The following is a 5064-nucleotide window of genomic DNA, read 5'->3' as shown; positions in this document are numbered from 1 at the left end:
AGTTGCCAGTATTTTAAATTAATATTCTGTTTGGTCCCGCTACCAATAATTCATCAAACGAGCAACATTTGCTCAGATGAACAATATTCATTCAGACTAAGGAATATTGATTCAACTATCAATATTCAATAATTCAGCAAACATCTGCTGCTCAGATGAGTAATATTTGCTCGGACTAAGGAATAATATTCAACAATTCAACAAATGAGCAACATTCGCTCACCTTAACTATCAACATTTTATTCAACAATTATACCTCTGTCTCAACATACATGTTCAATTCACAAGTACTAGAACATTTGCAAATCATGTTCAACTTAGCAATAAAAAGACTCATCGTCTCATCAAGTCAGCAACTGACTAACTAAAATCACGAGACATCGATCGTGTTACATGGCGGATATCAACTAGGGTTTTGGTATGGCGGTCTACAACACGTGTTCATACACGATGGGAATGTGAGCGAGTCATGCAAGCAGTTAGAGGAGTTAGCAAAGTAGTGGGTAGGAAATCAACCAAGTCTCCGCACGATGAGCAACTGGTTTTAACACGATTTTCACGTCCCCACTCTTTGACTCCAGCAACTGTCACACTTCATTGGATTAAGGTGTCTACAATATAAATGAGTCTCTGAATCATGATTGAAATAGCAAACAATCTCTGGTCGAACAGACAAGAAGAGATTAATAACTCAACGTCTGAGCAATTACTGTCAACAGACATTACACCATTTTTCCGGATTAGCAACTAAATTTTGCAACAGCTCTAACGCAGTTGCGAATTCGCAACCAAATTAGCAACAGCTTACTGTAGTTGCGAAATCGCAAGTGCTGGTCATAAATCGTGTGCGGCCTGCTCGTGTGCATAGTAACTCCTAAACTACCCATATGTTTTAGTTTGACTGGATGGGAACACCTTGACCAAATTTCCACCCCTTATCTACCCTATTTTGGTGAAACCCTATCCATCTCTTTATCTTCAGCCTCTTCCTTCACTTCACTCTCCCAACATCTCTCCCAACTTAATCCCTCTCTGTATTTCCGTCGATTTTTTCTCAATCATTAGAACAATAAGTCTTTTGAATCAGAACTCTATTATTAGGTTGTGCTTCCTCTTCTTCCTCCACGAGATCCATCAACAACATCAGTTATCGAAGGTTTGTTTTGATCTGAATCGACACCTAAGAATGAAGATTTTTTATTGTTAAAAAACGAATCGAAGGATAAGTATAATATATCCTTATCGTCTATTTCAATCGATTAAGTTATCCATATTGAATTGAAATTTAAGAAAAAGATTTTTTTTTTATGTTGGTTACCTGATAACTTCGATTTCATCCCATATCTCTTTTCTGATTCATGATCAGAGTTTAGATCTACATGAATCTCATTTTAATCTTGCTTTTGAGATAAAAAATTTACCAAACTTTTTCTAGGGTTCTTGGGTAAAATTCGAGTTAAATCTCAATCTATAGCTCCGATCGAAAATATAAAAGCAGATTAGAACTCAACATACCTTAATCCCTATTACCCGTTGAAACGATTTGAAGTTTGTCAACTTTTAATTTTCGATTCTCTACTCACTCTTATACCTGTTCAATGAAACTTGTTTTAGTTGTTTAAAATAAAACAGATGAAATATGAGTGATCACAAGATATGAACAAATGCAATTCTTGAACTATTGCTCCACAAGCTTCACAAGAGGAAAGATAAATTATGATTGCACCACCTGATGCCTTAGCTGATAGCTCCATGAGCCGAGAATGGTCTGAAGGGAAAATTGCCAACAAAATTAATGCAGAACCACAACAATGCAGTTGCTTTTATAAATATATAAGCTTTTGTTCTATTTATATTCTAGTCATGATCTTGTATCTCTTATTAGAAACACATAAGATAGCATAACCGTTTCTTTTCCTAGAAATGCATAAGTATTCACTGTCTTCTTTAACATTTTTTGATTGTTGTACAAATCTTTAAAGCATAAGCGTAATACTATCTTATTGCTTTCTTTATTGACTGCATTTCAGTGTTAAGCATGCTTGAGCATGCCTGAAATTATATCTTATTGCTTTCTTTATTGACTGAATAGTTAATTTTACTCACGGCACTTGAAGCTCAATGATGTTTTGTTGTTGGTAGTCTCCAAATTGTTCTAGCAGACTTTTTACAGCTAATTAATTAATGCATTATGTTGTGAGTACTGACCTACCCCTGCAATACAAGAAATTCTGAATAGCTTTCTATTAACCTGCACGCAGCACAATTCTGGACATCTTTTTTTTTCTCTTGCAGGGATCTATTGAAATTGTGCAAAAGATGTACAGAGTTAGGATTCAGCTTCGCAGGAATTAGTTTGACAGTTCATGAATGCAAAAGCATCTATCAGAAGGTGAGTTTGGGTGCAACTTTAGATATTAAGGATAAGATACATGAATCACTTTCTAGTAGACAAAGCATACTTTCGGGGTTTTCTGTTGTTCTATTATGATCAATGTCAAGTCTTTTTTCATCAACATAGTGAGTTATATTCCCCACCTCCTTTGCAGGAAAACCAATTTGATTTGTGAGTTGGAAGAGTTATCCTTGAACCCGTGGTAAGTATATTTACTAAAAATTTGTGTTTTGATGAGCTGTATCTGCTACGTTTTTTTTTCTTTTTTTTTTGCGTCTTTGTACTTAATAATTACTGGCTTTTTGTTGTGATCAGATATATGTTGGTTAATTCCCTGTGGGGATGGTAAAACCTTCTACCTGTGTTTGAGTAATTGAAGGCATAGAATTGGAAGTCCTCGGGTAAAATGCTGCTTAACTGTATGAAATATTTTCAAGTTATCTGTTTTGTGAAGCTTTGTAAAAGAGTTTGAGGATCAGTAAACTATCCGGGTACTTGTGCAGATTTGCATATGTTCTAGTCTTTTTCCTCTGGTCTGTTTGATATGTTACTAAACTTCCAAGTTTGTAATGGTTAAACAAGTTACTGAGATTGGAAAGCTTCGAGAAGCTCGTGCAAAGCCAATAACGTTCAAGGATGGTACATGACTTCTTAGACAGGTCAGTTTGTTCAACTCTCTCATTGCGTACACTTTCCTTACTTATACAGAACATTTATTAGTTTTTATGAATGATAATGGTGGTTTGTTTTAAGTGTTCCATGTCATCTATCTTGATATCAACTTTGTATTGGAAGATGACTAAATGAGAATGATTTTCCTGGGAAGACAACTTTATCAATGGATCAGAATGGTACTTTAGGGAATACAATGAAAGGACTACAGATGCTAATTTTTTTTCCTTCACTTAAACTTTACTACTCCATTTAACTGGTTGCATCTGTTGCATAATGCAGGTAACACATCCTAGTGATAGAAACAACTTAACCAACTCCCAGTCGAAGATGATGACTACACTGGTAATGCAAAGGAGATGATAATTGGTTCGCCGTTTTGAGCAAGATGGGAAGTGGCAAAGTTCTCAGGTGGCAACAATGATGCATCACCATCCTCATGCTCGGCAAGCCATGGGAATTGGTGCTGCTAGAGCATCTAGTCGAGCAAGTTGCGATACTGGCTACTGCTTGATCCTGCAATAGCGATTACTGGTCGAGGTGAATAACTTGTCCTTGATGTAAATCTGAACTGATATGTTACTTGTATTATATGAATAACTTCTGGTCATATTAAACTGATTTAGATGTTTTTTAGTGTATTTCTTGGTTCTTTTCTCCTATCTGAATTAGCTGTTCTTAACTGTTGCAGAAAATAGGGCAGCGCAAGTGTTTTGTACTACGCATGTTTCTTTCTTCAGGTACATTGGATTCATGTAGTTGATATTTACGTAGTTGTTAGATTGCATATCTATTCCTCAAAGATATATTTCATAGTTTACGCTATCTTTTACTCTTTTTTTCCAGATTTGTTTGAAGACTTGTCCTTATGGAGGTTGTATACAGCGGTGATGATAGGAAGGGATCTAAACTAAAAAGAGCGTGATGATAGGAAGGGATCTAAACTGAAAAGAGCTCCTCATGGCAAGGTCCCACTGGAAACATGGTAGAAGAGGATCTGGAATTTTTCGGTTGCAACAAGCTGGGGACGAGTTGCGCCTTAGCAGAATCTCACAAGCAATTATTTGATTATATCAGCAACTTGATCTCAGATAACAGTCTTGAGGTATAAGGTACCTTGGACTTGAAGTACTGGTGCTTGCAGAAGTAGGCCTACTCTTTATGATGTATTTTCAACTTATCTTTCATTTCATGTATACATATCTTTTATTCCAACAATAAAGTGGCAGTACTATGTATTGCTGGTTTGGCAGAGTTTAGTTGAACCTAATTTATTTGATATAGGGAGTAATTGATGTGGCTTACATACTCTTTGTTCTTGTCCAGGAATTACAAAACCTTCAGGTTGTTCCATATAAATTTCCTCTTCTAGTTCACCATTCAAAAAAGCAGTTTTCATATCCATTTGGTGAATAACAAGATTATGAACAGCAGCAACAACAATCAAAACACGTATTGATGTTAATCTAGTAACAGGAGAATAAGTATCAAAAAAGTCTACGTTTTCTCGTTGCCTAAATCCTTTAGCAACCAGTCTAGCCTTATGCTTGTCTACTGTTCCATCAGGTTTGAGTTTCATTTTCAAAACCCATTTATAACCTATAGGCTTACAACCAAGAGGTAAATCTACTATACACCAAGTTCCATTAGACATGTGAGAATCCCATTCATTATCTACAGCTTCTTGCCAGAAACTAGACTCTGCAGAACTAAACGCCTCTTGTAAGTTAGAAGGTTCTTCCTCTATAGCGTAAAATTCAAAATCGGGATCTTTATCTTTTGTCTCAGCCCTAGCTCTTTTACTACGTCTAGGTTCAACTTCAGTGATCCTAGTTTCTTCACTTCTAGGTTCTTCTAATCTAGGTTCAAAATCAGAACTAGGTAAAGAACCCCCACTATTACCTCCATTATTTCTAGATTTAAAAGGAAATCTCTCTTCAAAGAAATCAACGTCAATAGATTCAATAATAACCTTATTATTAATATCAAAGAACCTA

At 35.8% G+C, this 5064-nt stretch overlaps 1 long non-coding RNA gene across 5 annotated transcripts; it reads left to right on the top strand.

Moving 5' to 3' along the window:
* Nucleotides 1–972: 972 nt before the first annotated feature.
* On the top strand, nt 973–4371 carry LOC113321887. Of its 5 annotated transcripts, none has more exons than XR_003346901.1 (7): nt 973–1156; nt 2296–2392; nt 2550–2597; nt 2711–3054; nt 3350–3607; nt 3759–3807; nt 3914–4371. It is a non-coding gene; the product is annotated as an uncharacterized LOC113321887 (long non-coding RNA). The 5 variants fall into 5 exon arrangements; XR_003346900.1 differs by having other exon boundaries at nt 973–2196; XR_003346902.1 differs by having other exon boundaries at nt 973–2392; nt 2711–2796; nt 2978–3054.
* The last annotated feature ends 693 nt before the right edge of the window (nt 4372–5064 follow it).

This window comes from Papaver somniferum, chromosome 11 (genome assembly GCF_003573695.1).
Source record: "Papaver somniferum cultivar HN1 chromosome 11, ASM357369v1, whole genome shotgun sequence".
NCBI lineage: Eukaryota > Viridiplantae > Streptophyta > Magnoliopsida > Ranunculales > Papaveraceae > Papaver > Papaver somniferum.
The sequence above is the reverse complement of the archived record's forward strand: the minus strand, read 5'-3'. Positions and strand labels throughout refer to the sequence as shown.